We start from the raw sequence: 18,251 nt of genomic DNA, 5'->3' as shown, positions 1-18,251 counted from the left end.
TTCTGTGGAATATGGACTATTCCATAAAAATAAATGTCTAGTTAAGGACCTTTAACTAGACAAATGGCATAATGGAATATTCCATAACTAATAAAATATAATTATATTCCATAAATAGTGGAATATTATTTAACTTTAAAAAGAGAATATATATATTCCTTATATATAAATATAATATATAATATTTCTTGTATATAATAATATAATGGAATATTATTTAGCCTTAAAAAGGAAGGAAATTCTGGCACATGCTACAACATGGATGAACCTTGAGGACATTATGCTAAGTGAAACAAACCAGTCACAGAAAGGCAAATTCTGCATGATTTTACTCACAAGAGATATTTAGAGTAGTCAGACTCATTCATGGGAACAGAAAATAGAATGGTGGTTGCCAGCATCTGGACAGAGGAGACGATGGGGAATCGTTATCTAGTGATGATAGAGGTTCAGTTTTGCAAGATGAACGTTATGGAGATTAGTTGTACAACAATGTGAATATACTTAACACTAATGAATTGTACACTTAAAATGGTTACAATAGTAAATTTGATGTTTTTATGTATTTTATAATTTAAAAAATTTTAAAAAGAAGTCCCTTCCCCGTTTCCTGCCTCCCTCTCTTCTTTGCCTCCCTTCCTCCCTTCGTCCCTTCCTTCCATCTCTCTCCCTCATTACACAAGTAAAATATGAATGTAATCTTGTGAGTAAAAGATTTTTGCAAAATATATGTTATCCTCCTTTATTCCTCTCCCCAGGGATAATGACTTTGCCATTTGATGTGTATTTTCCAGTCTTTATCAGTAGATTCACATACATTTTCATTCATGTACACACAGACACATGTATATATATAAAATGAAATATATGTATGTAAGAATACACATTCTTACATATATATATTTAATTCTAAATGAGCTTAAACTTTATTTATTGCTCTGGGGCTAGCTTCTTTGCTTGAAGAAGACATTTAGGGTTTGTTCTATTCTACAGGATTTCTTCAAGATACAAGAGGTCCCCTTAGGCTCACTCTGGTGACTCCACCGTGGCTGCATATTCTGGGCAGAATATATCAGTTGTTTCTGAATGTACTTGCTGACTCCACAGGTAGAAAGAACACAATGGCTGCTATCACCAAACCTCACGGCTAAGCTGAAACTTCAGAGCCCTTGCACTCAGCAGCACGGCCCTGGCACCACCAGAGCCAGATCATTGGCAGCAGAAGGGTTTTCTGTTGGAAGCTACCCATTTCCATCAGCGCAGTGGGCTCCGGCACAAAATGTTGTCTCCTACCACATGGGGTGGTGGGGACTTTGGGAAATGATAATCAGAGACAGGGAGTAACCGGGAGGCAAAGGGCAAATCATATCTGGGAAGAATTACCAGATAGGCTTTACCACTTTTATAAAATATGAACTACTGTATTGATCTGAGAAAAAATCTTCACCCTTTTAGCCTTTTCTAAATTGAGATGATAGCACTGTTATGCATTAAAAGATGTTATCAGTCCCAAAGAGCAAGTATGGTCTTATACCAACTAATATCTGCTAAAATGTACCTGACTACATTGGAAATGTTGCAGCAGATTGGTATAGCCGGGAATAATGAACCGCTGCACCCCATTGAAATGTAATTACACAGCCCTCTTGTTCTTAAACCTATAAGGTGAAAGAAAGATGAATAGTGAAAGTAAAAACCGCTGACCCTTCAAACTTTAATTTACGTTATGCATTCGCTCGCCCTTCTGATAGGTTTTAGAAAGGTCATAATTTAGGGTATTTTGCAGTTGATAAATGATCTGTATGTTTGTGTTCACACGCACCGATTGATTTGTTATAGCCAAAATATTGTTTCTATAACAACCCAAGGGCCCTTAACCAGACAAACGGCAAACCGGAATCCAAGGAGAGGCAAAGGGAAATCTAGGCATGCCCAGAAGGGGCTGGCCTTTGCCCAGAGACTCCAGGATGATGGAGTAGAGCATGTGGGTGAGGATGCAGGGGCGAAACTGTGGGAGGGGGAGGTGGTGGCAGAGCAGATGGAGAAGCGCTTTGGTTTTTGGCAGGCCCGCGGTCAGTTGTGGTCTCTCCAGCCCGGCGTGGGTGGCTTCCACTGAAGCTGAAGCAAGTGTTGTGAAGACTTTCAAGTTGAGCTCCCTTTGGTGCAGAGTGGGCCAGTGGGGTTGTTAGGGCAATTTTCCCGCCTTTCCAGCCCTGTAAGAGGCTCCTGTTTCCAGGCCCAGTTGATGCATTATGCATCAGGGCTGCCTGCAACTGACAGCCCCTCAGCCAACGTCGACTTGAAAAGCAATGGTGCTAATCAAAGCCGACACATTTGAATGTCCAGACACACACACAGAGAAATTTACTAATCAAAAAGTGTATTTCCTAGGGCTGTCTCCAGAGAAATCCGCGGGAAGAAATTGGAATAATTTATTAGCTTACAAGTTTTCGTTGACAGTTAGCCCAAAGCTATTTATCTCTGTAATAGAGAACGTCTCCAATGTGGCAAAATTGACCAAATCAAACAGCTTTGATCAGAAAATGAATCTGGCAAGCCTGCCTGTCGGAGGGTCCCTGGAGAAAAGGGGAAACAAACAAAAAGATTTAACAAGTGGTCAATAGGAAAAAGAGAGCAGGAGAAAGAGGTTTAGGAGAAGAAAAGAACGAGGGAGAAGGAGGCAGAAAAACAAATTTTGTGAAACCATGGCCCCAGCTCTGGACTGAATTGTTGGAGAGATAAATGATGTTTCACATCATAACATTTAACATGGTGCTTGTGCATTTTCTGAGCCCAGCAGCCCAAACTGAGATGTGATTTTTATGGTAACAAGATGATGACAAACTGCAGAGGGAAGGGCCTTGCTGCTGCTGGTGGTGGCAGTGAGGAAATAAACATAGGAAAATCCAGAGAAATGGCTCTATCTCTCCTGGACCCAGGATCAGCATTAGCCCATTAGAAGTGACAATCGTGCTAACTGTACCCAGTCTGCCTCAGTGGGCATGAAGTGCTTGCCCATCTAGTGCTAATCTGGCTTCCGTGAGAGGCACTGTAACCATGTGTGAGTCTGAATATTGGTCCTGTTCAGAGGCTGTTCTCCTTCTCCTCTCATGGTCAGTGCTGGGGAGACTGTAATGGAAAGACTGTTTGGTGGGAGAGAGGACCTGGGGTGCCCTGATTTCTACCTTAACCTCATTTTTCAGAGTTTACAGGTATATATACTGCAGTCAAGGGAGGGCAACTAAATACAGCTTTGAAGCCCAATATTAGGTGGATGGATGAGATAAGAATTATAAACTAGGAAAAACCCTCAAATCATCATAACATTACTTTCCATACTAACAGTAGTCTTTCTCTATCATCCCAGTCAACCAGCTAACCAGGCTTAGACATCCTCTGCCATGGGCAACAACTCCACATGCTAACACCCAAGTGCACTCATTGGCAAGGAAGTTGCTGCATTCAACAGCCAAATAGTTAGAAGGATGCTCCTGCAACCAACATATTGGTCTCCCAGATAAGTGCTGGAAAACCATCATCAACATCGCCACTGACTTTATTCTAGAGAAGAGTTTATGTGAGCTTTTTGTGTTGAAATACACTTAGAAAATCGTGATGGAAAAGTTGGCAAGACTGTCAATAAAGAAAAATAGTAAAATGTGGAGGAAGGCTTTCACCACAGCACTCTCTGAGTTAGAATTATTTAGTGAGTACATTGTTGGATGACGGCTTGAAAGGGTCAAGTTAACTTGAAAGAGAGCACCGCCGAGTGCGGTGGCTCAAGCCTGTAATCCCAGCACTCTGGGAGGCCGAGGCGGGTGGATCATGAGGTCAACAGATCGAGACCATCCTGGTCAACACGGTGAAACCCCATCTCTCCTAAAAATACAAAAAATTAGCTGGGCATGGTGGTGCGTGCCTGTAATCCCAGCTACTCAGGAGGCTGAGGCAGGAGAATTGCCTGACCCAGGAGACAGAGGTTGTGGTGAGCCGAGATGGCACCATTGCACTCCAGCCTGGGTAACAAGAGCGAAACTCCGTCTCAAAAAAAAAAAAAAAAAAAAAGAAAGGGAGCACCAGCTCTGAAGTCAGAGGACCCAGCAGATTCCCCCAGCTGTGTATCTTGGGACTCACTTTCCTTCTGTCTGAAAACCCCAGGCTTTGGCCCTGATGATCATTCCCTTCATTGCAGGGTTTGTGATGGGAATTAAGAGAGACAATTACTAGAAAGCACTTTGTCAAATAATTATAGCCCTAACCAAATACTAGAGATTATTGCTATTATTTTGTCCTAGTAGGAAGAGAATGATCAGCAACTTTGATCAACCAAGTTCAACTTAATTGCAGGAACCAAGCTACGCACTCCGAGAGTTCACCTACCAGCCATTATTTTGGGGTTTTCCTTAGTAACAGTCATTATGTCACAATCTCACAGGAAGAGGCTGGTCAAATATCCAGGGCTTCTAGAGACTGTCCCCATTTGGCCACATGCCCTTCCTCAGACATTTGCAGGAGATAGAGTTGGCGTTAAATCCTTTCGGGCTCCCAGTTCAGGCTTAAGTTCCCATGTTTGATCCATATGTCTGTGTATTCTTGGAGCTATAACCCCTGGCTAATTGAGTACAAAAGGTGGCTCTGCAATTTCACTTGATCAACTAAGTCCAACTTAATCTGCTACCTAAAGGACTTAGTGGACAGCATCTGAAAGTGAAAGTATATCTAAACCATTCAAAGACAATGTGGTTTTGTTGATATTTTACACAGGCACAGGGAAGAATAACATTTTAGCCAGTCTTGGTTCTTTTCCTATGACAGCAAGTAAGGCAACTTAGCTTTATTTGACTAAAATTTTCAGCCTGTATGTCTACATTGTACAGGGTAATGGGTTAGCTTAAGTGTTTGGATTGGGTCCTCCTGTGAAGGTATCCAAATTGTCTCTCATTTACAAGAATTATATGTCAATACCCATCTTGACACCGTGGTGGCCGCACACCACAGATTTGCGCAGTATCTCATAGAGTTTCCCTTGGAGCCTCTCTCCAAAGCAGTCATGCCTCTGATCCATGTTTCATGCTCCTCCTGGGAATGGAAGCAATACATTGCCTCTGCCGTCTCCACAAGCCCCCTCGCCCTAGTCTCTTGGCAGCCCCACGTCTTGTCTAGGTGGGACCCTTGCAGTGTTGATGTGTGTTCTCTTTTGTTGTTGTTTTGTTTTGCTTTGCTTTTTGAGACAGGGTCTTGCTCTGTTGCCCAGGTTGGAGTGCAGTGGCACGCTCACAGCTCACTGCAGCCTCAATCTCCTGGGCTCAAGCGATCCTCCCATCCCAGCATCCCAAGTAGCTGGGATTATGGGCATGCACCACCTGGCCTGGCTATTTTTTTTGTTGGTGTGTACTTTTCTCTTTGGCAAAACAAAGCAGTCGAGTTCTGTTTAATGGCCTTCCTGTCATGGCTGAGGACATGACAGGGAACTTCTATGGCACATCAGGTCTAAAATGGGTTAAAAAGGTTTAAGATTTGTCATAGCCAGCTTTCTTCTGCCTCCACCTCAAAGTATTCTGAGTCGTATAAAAGCCATTGACCTACCGAATAAGAAAACACTTTAAATGATTTCTAGTATGAATTCATTTTTTTTCTCTTGTGTAGCAGATGAATTATCTAGTATTAGAGGCCCAGAATGAAGGCTTCAGAATTTTGTGAAGGAAAAAGCTACAGCTCTCTTACTCAAGGCATTTCTGAAATCTTGGCCATGCAATTCTGTTAAATATTTACCTAAGCAGGAAACAAAACTTAAGGGATCTGAGCTTGGTCTTAGGAACTAAGCACTCAAACTAATAATTCAGGAATTTCCACCTTGGATTCTGAGGTTCTAGAAATGCTAAGTGTTTCCGAAAACTACCCCAATGCTGCCTGTTATTGAATGCTCAGTTAGAGGAAAGGAAGGGGGTTAGAAGCTAAGGAAGTGGGAGAGAGCAAGACAATAATTTGGGAAACCATTTTTCTTAGAACACACAATATGACTTTTTTCCCCCCACAAACTTCCCCCCCACCCCATGTATCCCATCTACCTATAGAATTTGGTTGAGATTGGAATTTGTAGCATTTTCCACTACTTAAAATTAAGCTGAAAGCTATAAATGACATTCTCAAAATCCTGATCTCCCAACAAACTTCACCTGTTCTGTAAAAGCATAATCATGTATATAACATATATATTCCACCAGGACTTTAACTAGATTCCACATTTCTTTTGACCTTAAGAATTCTATTTCAAAGCTATTAAGTTAACTAAAATGTGTAAATGGCCTACATTAGCTTTAATTATATAATCATACAGTCAGTAGGAAATGAATCGGTATGAATAAGAACGTAATTGAAAGAAAGTACCCATTCTAAAGCTTGGCATGGATGAACACTTTGAAAGATACCACAGAAGAACTTACCTCTGCCTCTTTAATAGGGTTAATATACTCTTAAAAATGACAGCAATGCTTTCCACAAATTTTGACTATATTGGGGATCACTGTAAATAAAAAACTGAGCAGAGACTCTTCTCTGGATCATGGTATTCTTGTTAGAGACATCCTTATAGTTTAGCAATAACTATGTTCTGAATAAAAGGAATTCACCCCAAACCTTGTTTCTGACACTTCAAATGAAGTACCTTTTAAAAGCTTGGTTTACAAAGAATCTTCCATTTCTAACATTCTCCTAACCAGAAAAAAAAATGTATAGTACTAATTCTGCTCAGTCGTCACCCGCCTTCATCATCTCCTTTTTACTCTCACAGTTAGGCCTGTCCAGTGGGAACTGAGAAAGTGAAGAAGGTCCACTGTAACACCTCACATCTATTACGAGACCCTGAGTTTTACAGAACCCCTAATGTACAGGCTCTCAGGCCCCATGAGATTCTTTTTTTTTTTTTTTTTTTGAGACAGAGTCTTACTCTGTCGCCCAGGCTGGAGTGCAGTGGCATGATCTCAGCTCACTGCAACTTCTACCTCCCAGACTGGAGTGCAGTGGCATGATCTCAGCTCACTGCAACTTCTACTCCCCAGGCTCAAGTGATTCTCCTGCTTCGGCCTCCCAAGTAGCTGGGATTACAGGCGTGTGTCACTGTGCCTGTTATTTTTGTATTTTTAGTAGAGGTGGGATTTCACCATGTTGGCCATGGTGGTCTCGAAGTTCTGACCTCAACTTATCCACCCACCTTGGCCTCCCAAAGTGCTGGGATTAGAGGCATGAGCCACCTTGCCCAGCCAGCTTATTCTTAATAAGTTGTTTTGCTCCCCTCTTGGCTATAGCCACAAACACTATCCTGCACCTTGGTCCACCATCCTGTCATTGTGGGCACTTGCAATAGTAAGGATGGGTGAGTTACACTATGAAACAAGTCTTATTCATAGGACAGACCCAAAGCAGATTGGCTGGGAGGCTCTGCTTACCCTAGTCACTCAGGGACTCAGGCTGACAGAGACTCCACCATCTCATTATTAGATCTTAAATCAACATCAAAATACAATGCTTCAAGATCCACCACAGCAAAGAAAGAGGGCGTGAAAAGTTACAAGATGGCTCTTAAATGCACTCACCCAGAAGTGACATAAATCCCCTCACCTTTCCTTTTTTTTTGAGACGGAGTCTCATCTTGCTCTGTCACCCAGCTGGAGTGCACTGGCATGATCTCGGCTCACTGCAACCTCCATCTCCTGGGTTCAAGTGATTCTCCTGCCTCAGCCTCCCGAGTAGCTGGGACTATAAGCATGTGCCACCACACTTGGCTAATTTTTGTAATTTTTTTTTAGTACATATGGGGTTTTGCTATGTTGGCCAGACTGGCCTTGAACTCCTGGCCTCAAGTGATCTGCCCACCTGGGACTTCCAAAGTGCTGGGGTTACAGGCCCCCCTCACCTTTCATTGGCCAAGGTGAGTCACATGGCCACACCTGACTTCAAGCCAGCCCTCCCTCATGCTTGGAGGAAGAAAAGAACCAGAAATCTTAGAGAGCTGCAGTCATGTCTACAAAAGTACTCTTGGTCACAAGGAGGAAGGAGCACTGGGCTGAGAGTCAAGGGCCTTTATCCTAATACTGGCTCTGCCGCTGTATAAGCTCATGGCCTTGTCCTCTCTCTTAACCCCAGGACTCCCATATCCTGCTCTGCAAATGACGGCTTGAGACAGAGGGTCACCTCTCTGATTCTGCACCAGAACAAATATATTACATTTGCCAGATTTCAGGTCCCACATGCTTGGGAGCTGGCCTGTGAGGTCATCTCCAGTGAAAGCCAGCAGCACAGAGAGGATGATGCAGGTCCTCGTGGAAATGGACTCATTTGTACCAATGATAAGGAAGCTGGCTAGAGTCCACCCATTCTGAGTTTTGAGACAGTCCAACCAGCACAATGAATGTGTCAAGGATTCCATGTCACACAATAGACTTTGTTAACTCGCTTTGACAAAGGCATTTTACTTTTAACTGCTTGTGACAGCAGCTCACAGTTTACTGGTAAATGTGACTCACATACAGGTGTTTCCCACTACATAGACATGTATGTTCCTTTTAAAAAAAGAGAGTGAAAATTTTAAAACCAGAAAATCACTGCTTGAGTTTATGGAAAATCACATTAGTTAAAGGAATCCAATGACAAAAGTCTTTTGAGAAAGGGTGAAAGATCATTTGTGGTTTTATTTTTTTCTCATAAGTCACTGCTTCTGATAATATTGAGAGTTATCTGGCACAGTACAGAAAGCACAGTAAAGACATTCAATAGTATTTGTGAACGAATGGATAAAACTCAGTTTTCTATCTATGGTTGACCTGCATTTTCATAAATTAATAATACTTATATCTGTATCACACTTTCTAGTTAATAAGTCTTACATTTACCTGGGACAGGAGTAGAAAGAGCATAAATTTTGGTGTCAGACTGGTGTTCTTATTGTGGGTCTATTTCTTAGCAGCTGTGAGTTTGGACACATTACTTCACCTCCTGGAGCATCCATCATCTCATTTGTAAAATATGAGTGATGCCAGCTTCTCATGATTGTTGAAAGAGTGTAATGACAGCCTTATGAGTTTTTTCTTTTTTTTTTTCTTTTAGAAATGGCATCTAGTTAATTCCTGATTTCAGACAATCCTCCTTGCCTCAGCCTCCCAAAGTGCTGGGGTTCCAGGCATGAGCCAGTGCACCCTGCCCAGAGCCTGAAGTTAACATGTCTATTACAGGACCTGACATGAAGAAGAGACAGTAAGAGGTGACTGTCTTTCCCTTTTCTATGAAGCAGGAAGGGAAGCTATTATTATCTTCATTTAACAGGTGAGAAAGCTGAGGCCCAGAGAGATAAAGTGGCTTGCCCAAAGTCTCACAAACACAGGATTGGAACCCCAACTTGTACCTTGCTTTTCAACATGCCACCTCACCAGCCCACACAGGAAGACAGTGACTATGCACTGCGCCATTTGTACAGGATGTATATATTACGTGATTTAGGGCTGACACGCCTTGTCTTGTAGATGGTGTTTTATGTGACTTTACCTTGCCTTTCTGCCTGTGCTGCTCATGCCCTAGAGCTGGGGCCAGGTCTTGTGCCCTCACAGGATCTGCCTCTGCATCTCCGTGGTAGGTGCTCAGCAAGTGCTGATTCACTAGCCCACTTTCTTTTTTTTTTTTTCTTTCTTTCTTTCTTTTTTTTTTTTTTTGAGACACAGCGAGACTCTGTCACCCAGGCTAGAGTGCAATGGTGCGATCTTAGCTCATTGCAACCTCCACCTCCCAAGTTCAAGCGATTTTCCTGCCCCAGACTCCTAAGTAGCTGGGATTATAGGTGCACACCACCAAGCAAGGCTAATTTTTGTATCTTCAGTAGAGGTGGGGGTTTTATCGGCCATGCTGGTCTTGAACTCCTGACCTCGTGATCCACCCACCTCAGCTTCCCAAAGCATTGGGATTATAGGTGTGAGGCACTGCGCCTGGCCTCCCACTTTCAAGTTCTTGCAAATCTGTCCACCCAGAGAGGACACAGTAGCACATTTAAAAATTAAGAGAAAAGCTTGGTTTTCAGGAACTTTGCCATCTGAGTTTGATAATTAAACAGGGCATAATAATGCATTTTAGGGTATGGTAAAAAAAAAAAAAACACTACCTAAAATGTTCAGATGATGAATTAAGTGTTCTTATTTTTAGGGACAGCCTCCCAGTTTTCTCTCATGAGGTACCTGGCAGGCGGTTATGGCCTGACTAGTACACATTCTTTAACAGAGAGAGGCTGAGCACTGATAGGAAGCAGGCATGGACCTATGCTCAGGCTGTAATGCTGAGACAGGCATAACCCCTGAGCATGGAACTTATGCGGGACAAGGCAGTCAACAGTTAAATACACAAAATATTTATAAGTTACAATAAATTAAACAAAGGTAAGGCGAGGAACTAAGAGACAACCTCATTGGAGAATCTCATTTAGATGAGGAAGTTGGGGAAACTCTCCATGAAGAAGTGTTATCTACACTGAAACCTGAGAAAAACTGGTAGAAATCAGGCCAAAAGGGAGAGAAGGAGCATTTCAGACAGAGGGGTCAACACTGTGGAGGCCCCATGGTGGGGGCGAGCTTAGCACTGAAGCTCTCAACCTAGACTTTCCCCAACCTCCTCATCTAAATGAGATCCTCCAGTGAGGCTGTCTCTTAGTTCCTTGTCTTTTCCTTCATTTAATTTATCATAACTTCTATTTCTGTATTTAACTGTTGACTGTCTTATCCCCCATAATAAGGTTAGAGGCCACAGCACAGGGAAACTGGACACACATAGGTAATGGGAGCTTGGCCAGGACCAAATTCCTATAGGTATTTCAATTGCAATTGCAATTTATAAGTTTTTAGCAGATAAATCATATGGTTGAACTTATGTCCTAGCACATCTCTCTACTGCTAAATAGAAGAATGAGTGCCACTTAAGAATGGATTCAATGTAATGAGGGCAAAAGTAGAAGTGAGGAGACTAGCTGTGAGGCTACTGCAGTGCTCCTGGTGTAGGATGAGGGTGGCTTGAACTTGGGTGGTGGCAGTGAACTGAGAGAAATGAGTGAAAATGTGAGATGTTTCAGGAGTAGAATTGATGGGACATGCAGATAAACTGTATATACAGAGTGAGAAAAGGAAAGGAGACTCTCAGTTTCAGGGTATCTGAATTGATTTACTGATATTTGGGGGAATCAAGAGAGTTCAGGTCTGGCCAGTTTGCATTTGAGATGCCTCTGAGACATCCAATGGGAGGATGTCATTGGACACAGGAGTTAGGAGCTTAGATAAACACTTGGGAGAACTTGGTACAGGTGGTACGTAAGTGGTGGGCTGGTGAGATTGCCTAGGGAGAGAAAACATAGAAAGGAGTCCCCAGGCTGAGCCCAGACCTCCAAACAGAAGAAGGAATCAGGGAGAAACCCAGAAGAATGAGGCGTCACAGGCAAAGAAAAATTGGATGCCTGGGAAGAACAGAGGTCTGTCCCATGATGAGAGATAAAACCAGCTGGGACCACATGGAGGTAGTTGTTGATGCTGATGAGAGCAGAGGGCAGAGGGTGGAAAAAGAAGGGAGCCACCGAGCTGAGAATGGGAGACAGGAAAGACAGGCTCTGTGGTCAGCCTGGTGAGGAGTGTGGTCAGCCTGGAGGAGCGCATGGGCACATGGGTGATGTCTGACTGGTTTTGTTTTTCATGGGAAAATATCAGAGCTCCTCTGTGTATTAGGGAAGGGTCAAGTAGAGAGAGCAAGGGGGAAGATGCTGGAGTGAGGACAACCAAGGCCCTGAGGCCACCTGACCTTGGCACTACCCAGGACCTGCAGCCCAGACTCTTCCTAAGCAGGCCTCTTGCCTGGGAATAAAGAGCTGATTTTTCCAGTGACGTCTTGGGCACCGGGGTCCATGGAGCCTCTAATGGGAAGCAGCAAGAGAAACAGTTGTTCTTTCTCCACTATAGAGGGAGGAAGAAGGAAGGAAAAAGATGAAAAAGGGAAGAAAGAAGGAAGGAAGGAAGGGAGAAAGTAGAAACAAAGATGGCTGGTCTTCTGCCCTTTCCAAGTGGTCGGGATAACAGTGAGGCTGACTCCCAGATGATATGGGGGGGCTGCAGCCTCTCAGGAGGGCCGTCTCCCCCAGCAAAAGCCTAAGACTTGTCCAGACTTAGGAGGTTGTCATCAAGCCTGTCTTTCCGGCAGACCTCAAAGTCTTGTCAGTCCAGAGAAACTTCAAGGGCAGCAGCCAGAATCCCAGGGCTGAGAAACCTCTTTCCTCTCTTTGTACCTCCCAATTCTCTACCTAGGTCCTGAGCCACAGGGGATTGTGTGATTTCAATGAGGTATGGCAAGAGCATTTTCCCTTCCCATCAACTCAGTCCCGTTTCCTGTAGTGGAGATGTAAGCATGGGGAGGGAGGAGCGGGAGAAAGAAGGCTTGCCCTGGCAGTATTCATTCACTCTCTGAGGCATGAGATTTGATTACCAGTCTTTTAACATGCATGACAGCAAATGCTAACATTTGCCACAGAATTATCTAGCCCCCTTTTAAATCCATCTACAGTGTTAGGCTCTTTGACCCCTAGAGGTAGGGAATGCCGCAGGCTGACTTCATGCTACTCAACGTTGTTGCCTCCTCTATAGCAATAAAGCTTTTTTTGAAATGTATCACATAAAAACAAAGAAAATGCCAGATTTCCGGGAGTAAATAGTACAGTTCATTAAAGCACCTGCTTACTTCACACAACAAGCTAGCAACGATTCTCCAGTTTCCCATCTAAAACTTCAGTTAGTCTTCTGTGCATGAGATGTCTTTTCTGCTGTGACTGCCATTCTTGGCTCATTATTTTACAAATAAAAACAACAACCATCCCTGGTTAATATGCTTATTACCTTATACATCTTTCTCAACTTTTTCCAAACTTACTGGTAGACCAGAACTCTCTCTCTCTCTCTCTCTCTTTGACATGAAATTTCGCTCTTGTTGCACAAGCTGGAGCGCAATACCGAGATCTCAGCTCACAGCAACCTCCGTCTCCCAGGTTCAAGCGATTCTCCTGCCTCAGCCTCCTGAGTAGCTGGGATTACAAGCATGTGCCACTATGCCTGGCTAATTTTGAAGTCTTTTTTAGTAGAGAAGGGGTTTTTCCATGTTGGCCAGGGTGATCTTGAATTCCCGACCTCAGGTGATCTGCCCCGCTCAGCATCCCAAAGTGCTGGGATTACAGGTGTGAGCTACTGTGCCCGGCTGGGTATGACCATTTTCTAATGTTTAGTTGGCGGGGTGCTTGGGGGCAGTATCTGAAACTGTCAGCTGGAGAAGGGGCAAACTTGAATTTCAAAAGCAGGAGGCACCCCAGTCTCCCTCTCCAAAACTTTAACAACCCACCTCTCACTGCTTCTTGTAATATCCATTAGAGTGCTAAAAACCATCATCTAGCACAGTATCTTTTAAATTGTTGGCAAGGAGCCACTTTGGAAGGGTAGGCTCCCTCTGCTCCCTTCCCACCTCCTCCCAGATGGACCTGTCCTGTTTGTTAGGATGGCTTTTCGTCCTCATTGTTCAACAACACCTGGCATGGTGTTTTTGCCCTGTTATAAGGCCATCTCAAAACACTCTTTCTTTGTAACATAAGCTTTGCTTGTGCTGAAACCTTGCCTTTCATTTGCTCTCCACAGCACTTGTCACACTGCATAATATAACCTAGACAATAGCAGCATACAAAGAAATAACAACTGAACATAACCATCCACCATGGAACCACTAATGAGTGCCCTACCTTTTGAGAGCTTCTTACAAACTAAAATACAGACAAGGATAAAGGGCGAGACTGCAGGAAAAGTCAATAGAACCTCACAATGTGAAGGCTTAACCTGTCCCTATCAACTCAGATTTCTGAGTTGTATCACCAGCCAGAACCTTCTTACTTGTGTATAGAAAAGTGCCATGTCAGAGCTTGGCAAAAAAAAAAAAAAAAAAAAAAGTGAACGAACAAATGAAGGAAAGAAAGAAAGAAAAGAAAGCTGCTTTTTCTCCATGCCGAGTGAAGACAGAAATTTACAAGTCATAGTTCTTGTTCAAGGTTGTTTCACATTTTCTAAATATTAAAAAGACATTAAAATCAGTATAGTCACATGAAATCAGCTCAGTTTCATAAATGTGTAATGAAGAAAAGCAACTTTGTTGTAACCATTTTTAAAAATTACTACAAAGATAATATCTATGGTTTATGCTATTTCTGCCACTTTGATTAGTATTTTTATTTCTTGGGTATATTAGGTTAATGTTCAAGGTCCATTCTGTTTTTCAGCTTATAAAATTAATGTCTAAATGCTAGCATAAGGGAAAGCAAACCTTATACTGGGGGCTCTGTCACTTCTAGTGACTGGAATCAACATATCCAGCCATTCACACAATACTTCTCAAATGTCAAAATAATGGCATTTGTTCTCCTAATATTTGTTGAGGGCTTACTATACCAGGCACTCTCCTAATGCTCTGATGTGCTAGCTTTATCCTCATGATAACCTTATGAGGTAGTAAATATTAGTAGCCCCTCATGGTTAGATGAAGAAACCGAGCCCAGAGAGAGTAAATCAGTTGTCCAAGGTCGTAGCATGACATGGCCTTCAGAGCCCAGGCTCATCTTGACTGACACCCAACACCGCCTCCATGATGGATCTGTGCTATAATGGAGGAATCACTGGAGAAGTTACTGGTGACACATGGACACCACTGAAGTCATATGACTAAAGAGGTTGAGATCTGGAGCAGTTACAAAGCCAGATTCATAGACAAATTTCCCAATTCTGCCTAAGGAATGTCTGTGTCCCTAGCAAGTTCTTCTGGAAACAAAATGCACTCCCCTCTCCACACACCCCTAATGTGGTTATTAAGGGCCTTGACTTACTCTTATAGGACCCAACACCTCACTTCCTGCCCTGGCTGCAGGATTTGGAGCTGGGGCGAGCACCTTCACTATTTCCTTTAGCAAATACTTAGCTGTTGGTGTGAGGGATAGCCAAGGTAGCAGCAAGAGGCACTGCTGAGGGGGCTTGGCTGGGATGCAAGACTCCAAAGGACCTGTGATTCGGTTTTGTCAATTTCACATCTTTAACCCAGAGCCAGGCATGAAGGCAAACTCGAACTTAATATTCAATTTTCTAGTATGATTTCATAAAACAAAACAAAGCAAAAACATCTCATTTAAGAACACATAAGACATTTTCTTACACGCAAAGTATCTTGAAGTAGAATATTTATTAACTACAATAGGTTTTTGTTTTTTTGAGATGGAGTCTCACTCTGTCACCCAGCTGGAGTGCATTGGCATGATCGTGGCTCGCTACAACCTCTGCCTTCCATGTTCAAGCAATTATCCTGTCTCAGCTTCCCGAGTAGCTGGAACTACAGGTGCATGCCACCATGTCTGGCTAATTTTTAGTAGAGACGGGGTTTTGCCATGTTGGCCAGGCTGTGCTTGAACTCCTAACCTCAGGTGATCCACCCATCTCGGACTCCCAAAGTGCTGGGATTACAGACGTGAGCCACTGTGCCCAGCCAACTAACTAGAACAGAAGTTTTATAACCTTCCATGAATATGCCTCTTTTTACTATAAGACAAATTCATAGCTTTGCTGCAAGTTCAGAACCAAATTTTGTAGAAAGGGCACCTCTTTCTACAATCCCTCTTTAAAAAAATCCTTTACAGGATCTTCCGCTATATCCCCGGCTGCCAACAACTAGAAAAGCAAGAGTTTCTCGGGCAGTGAATGGCTGTGCATTGAGGTACTTAGAACCACCCATGCCCTATTATTCATTGGTTCTACTGAGAGAGATCCAAAGAAAGACAAGGACCTGATTCCTGCCCACAGGCAATAGATGGGAAAAGAAAGCAGGCTTTTGTGGCATAGCTAGAGAAAACTTCCAAAACAACATATATGATTAAGAGTGTTTGGTTCTGGCTTTCAGTGAATTCAGGGTTAGAGGAGTACTTTAGTCAGTTAAGCTGCTTAAAGATGGGGTATACTTTTTGGATGTTTATACGAAATATCTATCTTGTGAAAAGAAAGCTGCATAATTGTACCTCCTAAATTTGGGAAGGGTGTGGACAGCATGAATGGGCTTTTCATAAATCAGCTAAGAGCACTGAGAATGATTTACCTTGTACTAGAGGCAAGCTCATTTCCCCTCTGGGCCTCAGTTTCCTCATCTATAAAAGATGGGGTTCAACTGGAAAATTCTGTGGGTTTCTGCCAACTCTGCCATCCTGAGGGTAGGGACTCTGGCTGTGTCTCTATGTACAGCAGTAGGCCAGGTCTGCACACTGGTCCAGTTTTTGGAAGAATCTACTCAGCAGGAGAGGGTATACGATGACTATGCCTTGACAGGCAGATGACGAGGTCATTTCCAGCCAAAGTTCCTGAGGCTATTTTCATATAATACTTACAGCAACCTTTCCTTACCTTGGTGCATCTTCCCTGAGGGGCTACATCAAACTTCAGGACAGAAGGCATCCCTGACTTTTGCTAATTTGAAATCCTAGCAACGTCTTTACGTTCTCTCCATCAAACTTTTGAGTTGTTTGATGGAGTTGCCTAATTTTCTTTCTAAACTCATATGCTCTCATTTATCTATTTCCCTAGGATCTCTGTCACTCTCTCATGTTCAGATTAAGTTATACAATCAATTTTATTATCCTCCACTCTCCACTCAAATAAAACCTAAATTGTATCATCAAAGTATTTCTGGGAGATATTAATAACACGTTATAAAAGTTAAAGCCATTTTTTGTTTTTGTTTTTGAAATGGAGTCTTGCTCTATCACCCAGGCTGGAGTGCAGTGGCATGATCTCACTCACTGCAACCTCCACCTCTCTGGTTCAAGCCATTCTCCTGCTTGAGCCTCCCAAGTAGCTGGGATTACAGGCGCCTGCCACCACACCCAGCTAATTTTTGTATTTTTAGTAGAGATGGGATTTCACTATGTTGGCCAGGCTGGTCTTTAACTCCTGATGTTGTGATCCGCCCACCTAGGCCTCCCAAAATGCTGGGATTACAGATGTGAACCATTGTACCCAGCCAAGTTAAAGTCATTTTTAATTAACATCATACTATGCTCATAATTATATTTTCCATAGAGTTTTTTAAACTTATGGAATCCTCATCAAAAGTGGAGTTTGGAGATTTTTCCTTATACTTTTTCCAGATAATAATATAGTAGACCTCTCCCATTAATGAGGCGTGTTCTGTAGCTGCTTTCTTCTATGAAGCAAGGAGAACTACTATTGATACATTTTAGCATTTCCCAAGTATATCCCAACTAACACCATGCAAATACAGAACAAGGGCACCCATAATCTCTGCGGTAATTTGTATGCAATGTTTGATATTGGGAAACAAGTTTCTAGAATTACACTAATTAATTAAATTAATTAAATATCATATAGTTAAGGTACAGGTCTCTGTCATGTTAGTTTAATTTGAAACCATAACCTTTAGTTTTAACTAGCATGAAAGTCGTAGGCAAGAATTTCTCAAAACACATCCCTCTTGGACAGAAAACTTTATCTGTGCAGTCTGAGAGCTTATTTGCCTATGAAAATGTTTATATGGCTTCTGGAAAAAAGTTGAGAGTCTTTACACTGCAGGGAAGATTTACCCAAATCAATCTGGCCCTTGTGACTGACCTCAAGGATCAAGTCAATAAGAAAATATCAAGTAAGCCACAAAACTGCTTAATATATTTACAAACCAAGTTGATAGGCAGATGGGCTAAAACCATCAAGCCAGCTTAGGTTTGTGGACAGTCTAAATCCCAGTAGAACAGAGGCTGCTCATCATCCCCCGTCACTGCAAATAACAACAGAACTTGGCACAGGTTGCAGCAAACTTCAAAGACAAAGCTTCTCATCTACCACAGGAGAAGCACCTAAGCGCCCTGGCAGAAACAGTGCGGGGAAGCCGGAGGAGGGTCCCCGTTTCTATCAGCTCCAGGGCACCATCAGCCTCAGGCCTGCCAAGGGGCACCTTTTGATTCAGAGGAGCATGTTCCTAAGAGAAGGGGAGGCATTTCTGAATCTTAGCATCTCTGCTTGGTGGCTGTTTTCCAAATAAATGCTCTATCTCTTGTCTGGTAATAATTCCACAACCCTTCTCTGTATTTGTGAACAATCACACCTGTTGACACAAGACAGTCACAAGAAAAACCCTGAAAGATGGAAGGAGAAGCCATTAAATTT

Source organism: Callithrix jacchus, chromosome 2 (genome assembly GCF_049354715.1).
Source record: "Callithrix jacchus isolate 240 chromosome 2, calJac240_pri, whole genome shotgun sequence".
Classification (NCBI taxonomy): Eukaryota; Metazoa; Chordata; class Mammalia; order Primates; family Cebidae; genus Callithrix; species Callithrix jacchus.
This window is presented reverse-complemented; position numbering follows the sequence as displayed.